At 33.6% G+C, this 13,043-nt stretch overlaps 1 protein-coding gene across 2 annotated transcripts in view; it reads left to right on the forward strand.

Annotated features, from left to right (window-relative positions):
• SLC35A5 (solute carrier family 35 member A5) overlaps positions 1-12,780 on the forward strand; it is a 36,204-nt gene extending 23,424 nt beyond the window's left edge. For both annotated transcript variants that reach the window (XR_008678107.2, XR_008678108.2), the window contains 3 exons: positions 80-259; positions 11,291-11,376; positions 11,614-12,780. The gene's annotated coding sequence lies outside the window, so the exon portion shown is untranslated. The remainder of the gene's footprint in view (positions 1-79; positions 260-11,290; positions 11,377-11,613) is intronic.
• The last annotated feature ends 263 nt before the right edge of the window (positions 12,781-13,043 follow it).

Consider the following 13,043-nt stretch of genomic DNA (forward strand, 5'->3'; position numbering starts at 1 on the left):
TGTACCATATATACGCAATGTAACAAACCTGTACATATACCCCTTCAATCTGAAATAAAAGTTGTTTTTTTTTTTTAAGATGCGAAGTTCTGATATGTATCCACTGGAGGTCTTATGGGCACCACTGGTTTAAGAAGGTCAGAAGTCTAGAAACCATATCCTACATGTCCCTGAAATGAGGATAGTATAACCTGGAGAGGAGCAATTGTCATGTGAAAAAGGAAGTAGACATTTTTCTGCTCTGGAGAATCAAACTACAGTAAGATTTATATGGTAGTGATTATTATTTTATTATAATGAGGACTTTCCCAAAATAGATTACTTTTCAACAGTTAAAAGAACCTTCCTGAAGACTAATAGAGAATAGTAGTAAATTATCACTGAAGTTTTTGGAAGAGATTGTGTCATCAGGATGTTTTAGAAGAGATTCCTTCATGAGTGTAGAAGTTGGACTGATTTCTAAAGTCCCTTTCTATTTTTAGATTCTCTTCTGCACAGTTATGACCTACACATAATGCACTGAATCTGTTCCCTTGATAGTTTCTGCATAGGCTTTGGTTGTGCCACAAGTGTGGCCTGCAGTGAATGACCTGGTCTAACTCTGTCATTGGTCCTAGGACTGAACCGTCCAGGAATATGCCTAATCCTGAGGGAAAGCATCAACATGGCTGTTGGTTATAGAGAGAAAGATGGCTTAGACTCAAGATCTCAAATCCTTGTCCAGCTGCATCTTGCTGCCATGGGTTTTCAAGATCCACATACAGAGGGGATAACTTGACAGATTATAACTCTAAGGCTTTTTTTGCTTCTGAAGTCCCATGTGGAAGCCTTGTCACTTGTAAGCTGGACTAGACTGGGTAGATCTGCAGAGAATCTTTTTGCTTTTCTTTATAGACCCAATAGGCTCGATTAAATAGGCCATATCCTCCTTGGCTCCTTTTTCCTTTACCTATATCCTGATTTTTCCCATGAACATCTACCTTTCCTGTGGGGAGAAGAGGCAGAGGAAGTCAAGCTCAATGAAGTGTGATATTTTTTTCTCTAAAACCTAGAGCAGAGTTTCTTAAACTTCCTTTTAACGGAAAAACAAATGTCATAAATGTCAGCATGGACTTTTTTCTACTTTACTGTTATTTAAATACGTACAAACATAATATGAAGTATAAGCTGCTTATGCTTTTTATCTGAAAACCGAAACATTTACAAATTAAAATACAAAGCTTTACAACGAATAAATTTCTATTCAAATATGAATGTAATGAGAAAGTGATATTTTGCTCAGATAGAATCATAATAGACCCCCAACAGTCCTGCAGAACTTCTGCCCTCACTTGCTGTTTTAATTCCTTCAAGTACCACCCTATGGCTGTCAAGATAACAGACTTGTTGACTTTGCAAATCATGCATTTAATCCTGCTGTGGATTTATCAACTCATGTTCCTAACAATCCCATATGGATGCTACTAACTCCCATTGGCCTTGGTGCCCTGGAAAGATTTTTAAAATATCAGCTTTATGTGTTCCTTGAAGTTCTGAAAGAACTCACTAGTAAAATTGCCTAGGCTTGGCACTTTTTTGAGATACTTTATTTTTCCCTCTCACAACATTCTCTATCTCTCTTCCTTTTCCTCTTCTTGGTTCACTCTTGATCATTTGTTTTGCTAAAAAAAATCAGCCATTCATACAGATTTTTGAATTTATTTGCATAGGAATTTATGATTTATTCTCATAATCCTTTGAATTTCCCATTGGTGTAGTTCTGTTTTATTTCTCATTCTTAATTTTTTGTCTGAAAGTTTTTTCTATTATTTTGTAAAAATATAGGTCCTAACTAGCTATTTCTAATTATTTTTTTCCATTTTTATTGTGGTAAAATGCACAGCATAAAATTTCGTGTCTTAACCATGGTAAGTGTACAGTTCAGTAGTTATTAAGCACATTTTTATATTTATATTATGCAACCATCACCACTGTCTACTTCCAGAACCCTTTTCATGTTGCAAAACTGAAACTCTATACCCATTAAACAGTAACTCCCCATTCCTCCCTGCCCTCAGTCTATGGCAGCCAACATCCCACTTCCTGTCTTTATGTTTTTGACTATTCTAAATACCTCATTTATAAGTGGAATCATACAGTATTTGTCCTTTTGTGACTGACTTCTTTTACATAGCATGATGTCCTCAAGGTTCATCAGTGTTGTAGTGTGTCAGAATCTCCTTGCTTTTTAAGACAGAATAATATGTCATTTTATGTATATGCTATATTTCTTTATCCATTCATCCATCAATGGACACCTGGGTTGCTTACAGCAATTTAGCTCTTGTGAATAATGATGCTATGAACATAAGTGTACAAATAATCTCTCTTAGAGATCTTGCTTTCAATTCTTTTGAGTATATATATATGAAAAGTGGGCAAAGGACTTGAATAGGCAGTTCTCCAAAGAAGATATACAAGTGACCAACGAGCACATGAAAAGATGATCAACATCACTAATTATTAGGGAAAGACAAATCAAATCTACCATGAGATATCACATCACACCAATTAAAATGGCCACTAAAACATACACACACACAACGGAAAACAACAAGTGTTAGTATGTGGTGAACTTGGAACCCTTGTATACTGTTGGTGGGAATGTTGGTGGGTATAGCTGATGTGTGTGTATATATATATATACATACATACACATACACACACACACACACACACACACACACACACACCCCTGGATGTGGAATTACTGGATTATATGGTAATTATTTATAAATTAAAGGGTACATTTTTAATTTTTTGAGGATCTTACATACTGTTTTCCCTAGAAGCTCTATCATTTTACATTCCCTCCAACAGTATACAAGGGTTCCAAGTTCCTCATATACTCACCGACACTTGTTGTTTTCTGTTTTTGTTTTTGTTTATTTAATGGCCATGGTAATGGGTGTGATGATGTAGACTTGATTTCCCTTGCGCTAATAATTAGTGATGTTGAGCATCTTTTTATGTGCTTCTTGGTCATTTGTATATCTTCTTTGGAGAAATGTCTATTTAAGTCCTTTGTCCACTTTTGAATCTGGTTGTTTGTTTTGTTGCCATTGTTGAGTTTTAGGAGTTCTCTATATATCTTGATATTAATCCCCTATCAGATATATTATTTGCAAATATTTTTCCTAATTCTGTGTCTTGCCTTTTTACTCTGTTGATAGTATGTTTTGATGTACAAAATTTTTAAATTTTAATGAAGCCAAATTGTCTATTTTTTCTTCTATTGCCTGTGCCTTTGGTGTCATATCCAAGAGATCATTGCCAAATCGAATGTTGTGAAAATTTTTCCTTGTGTTTTCTATTGAGCTTTATAGTTTTAGGTCTCATACTTAGGTCTTGTATACATTTTGAGTTTATGTGAGTTTATTTTTGTACATGGTGTTAGGTAAGGGTCCAGCTTCATTCTTTGGCATGTGGACATCCAATTTTCTCAACACTCTGTTGAAAAGACTCTCTGTTCCCCCATTGATTGGTATGGTTATCCTCGTCAATAATCATTTGACTACATATGTGAGGGTTTATTTCTGGAATCTTTGTTCTATTCCATTGGTCTGTATGTCTGTCTTTATGACAGTACTATACTCTTTTGATTACTATAGATTTGTAGTCAATTTTGAAATCTAGAAGTATAAGTCTTTGGCTTTATTCTTCATTTTCAAGATTGTTTTGGCTATGCAGGGTCCCTTGATATCCTATATGAATTTTACGATGGGTTTTTCTATTTCTGCAAAAAAAAGTATTAAGATTTTGATATGGATTGCATTAAATCTGTAGATCATTTTAGTTAATATTGACAGCTTAATAAAATTGTCTTCCAATTTACGTACATCTTTTCATTTATTTATGTCTTTAATTTTCAGAAATGTTTTGTAGCCTTCATTGTACAGGTCTTTTACCTCCATGGTTAAGTTAATTTCCAAGTAATTTATTCTGTTCTTTTTGTTTTTGTTTTTGTTTTGAGACAGAGTATCACTCTGTCACCCAGGCTGGAGTGCAGTGGCCTGATCTTGGCCCACTGCAACTTTCACCTCCCAGGTTCAAGAGATTTTCCTGCCTCAGCCTCCCGAGTAACAGATTACAGGCATGTACCACCGTGCCCAGCTAATTTTTAGTAGAGATGGGGTTTCACCATGTTGGCCAGGCTGGTTTTGAACTCCTGACCTGAAGTGATCCACCCACCTTAGCTTCCCCAAGTGCTGGGATTACAGGCATGAGCCACCGCACTCAGCCAAGTAATTTATTCTTTTTGCTGCTATTATAAACGGAATTGTTTTCTTAATTTGCTGTTTGGATTGTTCATTGTTAGTATATAGAAATGCAACAGATTTTTTGTGTTGACTTTGTATCCTGATACTTTGCTAAATTCATTTATTAGTTCTAGTGGTGGTTTTGTGGAATCTTTAGGGTTTTCTGCACATAAGATCATATCATCTGCAAACAGAGATAATTTTACTTCTTTCTTCTCAATTTGAATGCCTTGCATTTTTTTTTCTGCCTAATTGCTCTAGCTAAGACTTCCAGTGCTATGTTTCATAGAAGTGACAAAAGTGGAGATCCTTGCCTTGTTCCTGATTGTAGAGGAAAAGCTTTCAGTCTTTCACCATTGCTTATGATATTTGGGGTGCGTTTTTTACGTATGGATTGTATGGATTGTTTGTTGTATATATGGATTGGATGGATTGGATGTTGTAGTTTTTGTCTACGTTTCTAAGGGTTTTTATCATGAAAGGGAATCAAATGCTTTTTCTGCATGAATTGAGATAATCACATGGTTTTTCTTCATTCTGTTAATGTTATGTATTGCATTGATCATTCCAGGAATCCCATTTGGTCATAGTGTATAATCTTTTTAATATGCTGCTGAATTCAGCTTGCTACTATTTGGTTGAGAATGTGTGTGTGTGTGTGTGTGTGTGTGTGTGCATGCGTGCATGTGTGCACGTGTGCACATGCAGTTACTCTAATAAAAGTAAATGTTTTGGAGCATAGGCATAGTGTGTTTTCTGATTCAGAGATTCTATTTTGTTCTAGTAGGACCTTTAATTTTTACCAGTTTCTTCATTCTTACCTTCATCACAAGTTTCCAGAGGATGCTACCTTGGTCCAGATCTCACTCCTTTCCCCAGCAATCTGCCTTTCCCAACATTGGCAGCTTTGATCCTCTGTACCATGAAGTCCCTTCTTTTCAACTCCCCAGAAGTCAGTATTATTAATTAACCAGGTCTCAGGCATGTTCTGAGTTTATCTACACTTGCTCTCTGTGGATGATGAGGATTTTTACATGTTCATAAGAGATATTGGTCTGTAGTTTTGTTCATAAGAGATATTGGTCCGTAGTTTCATTTTCTTGTGGTGTATTTGCTGCCTTTGGTATCATGGTAATCCTGGCCTCTTAGAATTAGTTAGGGAGTGTTGTCTCCTCTTCAAGTTTTTGAAAATGTTTGAGAAGGATTGGTGTTAGTTCTTTAAATGTTTGTAAAACTCACCAATGAAGCCCTCCAGTCCAGAGCTTTTCTATGTTGAGTGTTTTTTTATTACTGATTCAATCTCCATTCCAAGTCTACTCAGATTTTCTATTTCTTTGTGACTTGGTTTGGTAGGTTTTATGTTTCTAGGTATTTGTCCATTTCATGTGTGTTATCCAATTTGTTGGTGTACAGTTGCTGATAGTACTCTCTTATAATTCTTTTTATTTCTGTAGAATCAGTAGTAATGGCCCCACTTTCATTTGTATATTTTAGTAATCTCTCTTTTTTCTTAGTCCATCTACCTAAAGGTTTGTCAATTTTGTTGATCTTTTCAAAGAAACAACTTTTGTTGTTTTTCTGGATTATTTTCCTATTTTCTATTTCATTCATCTCTGCTCAGCTCCTTTCTTCTGCTAGTATTGGGTAATTTTGTTCTTTTTCTAATTCCTTAAGTTGTAAAGTTAGGTTTTTCATTTCAAATCTTTTTTTTTTTAAATGTTTCTATAGCTATAAATGTTCTCCGTAGCATTCCTTTTATTGTATCCCATAAGTTTGGTATATATTTCCATTATCATTCATTTCTAAATATTTTTAAATTTCCTTTGTGATTTCTTCTTTGATCCATTGGTTAAGAGTGTGTTGTCTAATTTCCTCAAATTTGTGAATTTTTCAGTTTTCCTTCTGTTATTGATTTATAACTTTATTCTTTTATGGTCAAAGAAGATACTTGTATGACATCTATCTTTTAAAATCTATTGAGACATAATTTGTGACCTATGTATGTTCTATCCTGGAAAATGCCCCATGTGCACTTCAAAAGAATTTGTATTCTGTTGTTGATATATAGAGTGTTCTGTACATGTCTGTTAAATCTAGGTAATTTATTGTGTTGTTCAAGCCCTCTGTTTCCTTACTTATCTTCTGTCTAGTTGTTCTATCCATTATTGAGAGTGGGATATTGAATTCTGCAAATATTATTGTAGACATTTCTATTTCTCCTTTCAATTCTGTCCATTTTTGCTGTATATTCTTTGATGGTCTGTTATTAGATACGTAAATGTTTACAGTTATATCTTCTTACTATATTGAACCATTAATATATAATATCCTTCTTTGTCTCTCATAATCATTTTTGATTTCAACTTTATGTCATCTGACATTAATATAGCCACCACTGCTCTCTTTTGGTTATTATTTGCATAGAATACTCTTTTTCATTCTTTCACTTTTAACCTATTTGTGCCTTTAGAACTAAAGTAAATCTCTTGTAGAAAGCAGATAGTTGGATTGTGGTTTTTAAAAAATCCATTCTGCCTATGTATGTCTTTTGTCTGTGTCTCTCCAGTTTAACCTATTACATTTAAAGTAATTGCTGATAAAGAGGGACTTACTTTTATCATTTTGCTATTTGTTTTACATATGTCTTAAAGCTGTTTTCCTCTCGTTTTTTGCATTAATGTCTTCTTTTGTGTTAATTTTATTGTGGTGAAACATTTAAATTTCTTTCTCATTTCCTCTTGGCTACTGTCCTTCCTTTTCAACTTACAGAACTTCCTTTAGCACTTCTTTCAGGGCAGGTCTAGTGGCAACAAACTCCCTCAGCTTTTGTTCATTGGTGAATGCCTATTTCTCCCTCACTTTTGAAGGACAGTTTTGCCAGATAGAGAATTCGTGGCTGGCAGGTTTTTGTTTTGTTTTGTTTTGTTTTTCCTTTAGCACTTTAAATATATTAGCCCACTGTCTTCTAGTCTTCAGAGTTTCTGATGACAAATCTGCTAATAATCTTATTGGGAATCCCTGTTTATAATGAGTTGCTTTTTTCTTGCTGCTCTCCAAATTCTCTGTTTGTCTTTGTCTTTCAACAGTTTAATGTATCTTGGTAGGGGTCTCTTTGGGTTCTTGCTACTTGGATTTCATTGAGTTTCTTGGATATTTATACTCATGGCTTTTATCAGATTTGAAAAGTTTTCAGTCATTATTTTTTCAAATATTCTATGTGGCCCTTTCTCTTTTCCTTTTGAACTCTTATAATGAGTGTGTTTGTCTGCTTGAAGATGTTCCATGGGTCCCTTGGTCTCTGTTCAATTTTCTTTAGTCTTTCTGTTCTGAGACTCAATAATTTTCATTGTTGTGTGTTTAGGTTTCCTGATTCTTTATTCCGCCTGCTCCAATCTGTCTCTGAGTTCCTCTAGTGAATTTTTTATTTCAGTTTTTGTACCTTTCAGCTCCAGAAAGTTTCCCAAAAGGGAGGAAAGAGAAAAATTGAAGTGGACGGGGAGAAGGAAAAGGGCCCCAGCCTTTTAAATCCCCTAGAAGTCACTTCAATCCAAGAGAAAGTGGCTTACAACAATGAGAGGAAGTGTAACACCATTAGCTGCCACCATTTTGTCTGCTTTTGTGTGATCAGAAGCAGCAATCAGTGATCAGTGCACAGATATCCAATATTTGGATGACAGGGTAATTTTTTGCAGGATGCTCTCCTGAGTCCTATACCATAAGCTGTTTGCAGGCTATTTTAGGAACACAGGCATAATTACCTGCCTTAGGGGTAAGGAGTGTTGAATGGGAAGCTGTTGCTGTGCTAAGAGCTGTAATTGACCAAAATTTAAGATAATTTATAGTCCAAGCCTTCCCTTGGAAATTGTAAGCAGTGAGTAGACTCCAGAGTTCCAAAACAGCCATATCAAACAGATTCTGCCAGTGCAGTACTGTTGTCTAAGTGGGGAGAGAGATTTCCAGAGCTTCTTGCTCTGTCATCTTCCTAGAATCCTCTCTTTAATTAATTCTTGCTTTATTAAAGTATATCTTGTTTTTTCCTAGGGTTTATGCTCTAATATCTTTTATGTGTAGTTGAAATACATTTTTTTCTTATTTATTAGTTAATATATTTATAACTAGTAGAATCATTGCTTTAAGTGTGTATACCTTAGGCCAATCTTCAAAGACTTTGAAATATAATATTATTATTATCATTATTTTCCAACTATTCTGTTTCGAGTCAAGGGTAGTGTGTTTGAAGTTTTTATTCACAATAACCTCAATTTTTGTTAATGATTAATTTCTAGTTTTTTATATCTTTGGTTAAAGGGTGATATCTATAGTCTACCTTTTATAGAATTATGACTATTTCCTTTATGACAAATTTTGTGAATGTTTCATGAGCATTTAAACAGAAGATATGCTCTCTGTTTCTTAGCACAAAATTTATTATAAAGTTATTGTTATTTTCCCCTTGTATTTTATTTCTGGCTATTTTTATTTTGTATTATTCACCATTTTTTTTTTTTTTTGGTGCAAAATCTTCATGCCAGTTATATCTTAACTGATTTATCTATGTCCTTAATAATTGAAAGTTACCACTTTTTCCCATCTAATGCTATTTAATATTAAATTCTATTTGTCAATATTATTATGGATAATACTGTTTGCATTTTTTATAATGTAAATATTATATGACAATATTGCTGATGTTAATATAGTGATACTAATGTTAATATTGGTATCATTAATAATGTTATATTAATTATTGTGACTTGCATATTTTTATTGAATTATTAGGTGTAGTTTGGCCTATCTTTAGTACTCAATAATTTTTTTTGAGAAAGTTGGTATTGGTTTGGTATTTTGAACTGGTCTGAAAGCTTTTTATAATATTTGAAATGTGTTACACCTATACTCCTAGTCTGTTTTATTGCTAGTGATTAGTTTTACATTTTTAAAAGCAACTTAGAACTAAATGATGTTATCAAGTTCAAAAAATAAAATTATTAATGTACTGTCTTCACTGAAAGATGAGGAACTTAGGATGTGTTTCCTCCCAACTCCCAGTTTGTCTTAATAAGCTCTGGGTATTTTGTCCAGGTCTACTATCCTCTATCGCATCAATTCTAAGACTCGTGTTTTAACATATTACTATCTCTGAAATTGGGATGTTTTAAACAATCGCATGTTAAAATAGCTGCTGCCTTGTGATGGTAGTGATGAAGCTGTCTTTGCCTGTGCATGCAGGTATTTGGCATGACTGAATAAGTACAACTTCTTGACATTTCAGTCAACACACCACTTAAGGACCATTTGAGGAGAGAATAAAGGTGTTACTTGTCTGAAAATCTTCCTTTGATGCCTCCTGTTAAGAACAAGAACATGACAGCCTCAAATTATACAGAATGGATATCGATAGCTTAGAGAAAAAGTCTTGGAGACAGCAGAGAAACTCCCTTAAGAAATTAGGCATCATCATCAGTTCTCTCAATGGTGCAGAGAATTATTCTGTGTGGAAAACTTCAGACATCTACAGCAGTGAATCAAATAGTGATTCAAAAGATTCTGGCTTGAAATGGGAAAATGTTTTAGGAATAGCTCTATTAATTTATTTAGCTTATTGTTTCCCTTTTATGTTATTAGAGAGTGATACATGATAAATCAGTCTTTAAGCACACTTTAAACAAATATAAAATAAAAATTCTAAGTAATAAAAAGGCATTGTTTTTAGTTAGCAGTGTACTTTCTTAGTGGGATATAAAATTGTGGTGCCACTTGGAATTTATGCTGTCATAATTTGTTAACTTGGAAGTTCCTTTTAAAAAATGTTTTACTATATATAGTTTTTTTTTCAAGAATGAATAGTTTGCGTTTTAGTTTATTAATCCCAGTTATCACAACTAATTAAACGTAATTTGTTCATGACATAACTTCCTCATTCATAACTTTTTAATGCTAATTCATCTATCAGCTGGAAGCAGTCTTAAAATAGATTTTTCTTTTCTGAAAAGAGTTTTGACTGATAAATTTCCTGAGGTTTGGTATATATATACGTATATATATATGTGTATATATATATATGTATATATATGTGTGTATATATATATATGTATATATATGTGTGTATATATATGTATATATATGTGTATATATGTGTATATATATGTGTATATATGTGTATATATATGTGTGTATATATATGTGTATATATGTATATATATATGTGTGTATATATATGTATATATGTGTATATATGTATATATGTATACATATGTATATATATGTATATATGTATATATGTATATATATGTGTATATATATGTATATATGTGTATATATGTATATATGTGTATATATATATATATCTTCAGCATCTAATAATTATTTACTAACTCCAGATTTTTTCTATTCATCTTACTACTCAAAGAGGTTTTGCATTTTTTGTTACTTTCTATAGCCATTTAATACAAGGGACAGCTTGTCTGGAAAATGATTTGAGTCACCCTTTTTTTCCATCAGAAATTAATCTTTTTTGTTTCATGTAGAATTATCAAGACGTTAAAGGTTTCCCTGCTCTATTTTAAGTATGTGTGTGTTTTCTTTGTAGGTAAGCAATTTTTTGAGTGTTTGTATGCCTTTTATATAGGCCCTTTATTTAAGGTTCCTGTGTACTCATATTTAAACAGAGTTTAACATTCCAATTGGGCCTAATATTTGCCAGAAAAAAATAGCATAGATAGAATCTTCCTTACTTAATCCCTCTTTTCCTGAACAATGTTTGAATGCCATCTTTAACTTATTCTAAAGGGCTGGAAGCTACTTCAAGGATGTGGAAGGAAGGCAGGAGCCATAGAAAATTGCAGTGAGGGAATTTTGTGGGTGTGTGCTTTTCCTCTACATTGCTTGAAACTCCTGCTTTGAGAGCCAGTTCCACATAGATACAATTACTACTGTCTCCTGTTTGTGAAGAGGGAGTATCAGTTGAATTTTAGTTTCTTCTCTTGTTTTAGATTAAGCCCCCTAATTTGGTGAGAAATCTGGTTAAGTGAAGTTCCTTGAAAGCAGCACACAACTTTTCTCTAAAGCTGTGAAATTGGTAATTAGAATTTTTTATATTTTATACTTATAAATACTGTATAATATTTTATGTTTTATATTTATATAAATACTGTATAATATTTTATGTTTTATATTTATGTCTTATACGTTTAACGTACAATATAAAATATTTTAACATTTTAGATTTAATATTTTGTATATATGTTAATATATATATTCTGCCCTGCAAAACCAGACTCCACACAGCATAATCAAATAAACCTTTTATTTACAGGCAAAGGATATAGTACAAGAAGAAAAAGAGAATACAGATGACATCGGGGGTCCAAGAGACATTCCATATTTAAGCTTCATAATGTCCTTATTTGCACACATATACCACGCTGCCTTCATTTTCTCCAGCTGATAGATTTGTGTAAGAAATCTTGACTTTGAGAATTCAATGTCATTCCCAACAGGGTCTTTATGTCTGTCTGGTCGTGTTATCAGCCAGTCTTACTTAATGTATTAGGCCAGTTGGAAACCATCATTAAAGAAACTGACCCTGGTGATCACCAGAGTAGTTTCAGACTATAAACAACACATCATAAATCCCACTGCCCTTATCTTGGCCAAGAGACAAAACTGGACATTCTGATGACCCCAGAGATTATGACAGTGTTTTCTGGTCTAATTAAACCATAGTCTTCATATACCTTTACCACACCTCCTTCCTCCAATTAGGAAGCTAAGTGGGTAAGAAAGAAAAAATAAAGGCAGAGCATAACGATGTCACCCATCTTTGGCCTCTTAGCCGGAGCTGATCCTTGCATGGGCAGTAGACTATAAGTGTGTTAATTATTTTTCCTACTGCAGAGTTTCTTCACGTTGGAATGGTGAATAGGTACACATTTCTCAAAGCTCAAAGTGCAAGTCTAGGGATATTCTCTAGTTTCAATCTTGGTGAAATTTTTTTCTATGAATTCATTACTTTTTAGTTTATTTCAGGGAGGGGGTGGTGTTTTTTAATGAATTAATACAAGTGTCAGCATCTTTCATGGACATCCAGACAATTTCTTAAAGATGGGAGAGGTAAAAAATCTTCAGGAGAAACTGTGCCTGAACTGTGAGTATCCAGAAGCCATTGACCATGTTAATGGTGGAGCCAATATGAAGTACTTGCTAAATCATGTGGTGCGTGAAAGGAAGAGCAGTGTTATAATTGCATCCTCCTAAAGACTACATAACCATCATCACTCATCATCTCTCCCTGGTCCCTTCCACCTGCCAAACCCCCATAAAAACCCATAATTGATGATACATATTAGTTTATAATTAACGGTGTACCTAACTGTTCTCTACTAGTCTGAGCCTCTGTACAGAGAAATGTCAGTTTTGTATTCCTGGTTCCTGGAAAAGTATATATAGAATAGTATAAATACAATAAATGTTTGAATTATTGTATAACTTGAGTCTAAATTTTAAGTTAGTATCCTGTATTAAGAACTGGGTTGATCAAATGGTTCTTTGCACATATCAAGGCTTTCTACTATTCCCAACCAGGTCTTCCCAAATTTGGGCATATTCCTGCCTCTGCCTACCCTGTTCTAATTTGGCACTCTAAAGATAGTTCATAAAAAGCAAGCCAAAGATAGAAAAGAGAGCTAAGGCTACAGGAGGAATTTACTCTTTAACATTTGGGGGAAGGAAAATGAGGCTTGTCTA

The sequence above is a fragment of the Gorilla gorilla genome, chromosome 2 (assembly GCF_029281585.2).
Source record: "Gorilla gorilla gorilla isolate KB3781 chromosome 2, NHGRI_mGorGor1-v2.1_pri, whole genome shotgun sequence".
Taxonomy (NCBI): domain Eukaryota; kingdom Metazoa; phylum Chordata; class Mammalia; order Primates; family Hominidae; genus Gorilla; species Gorilla gorilla.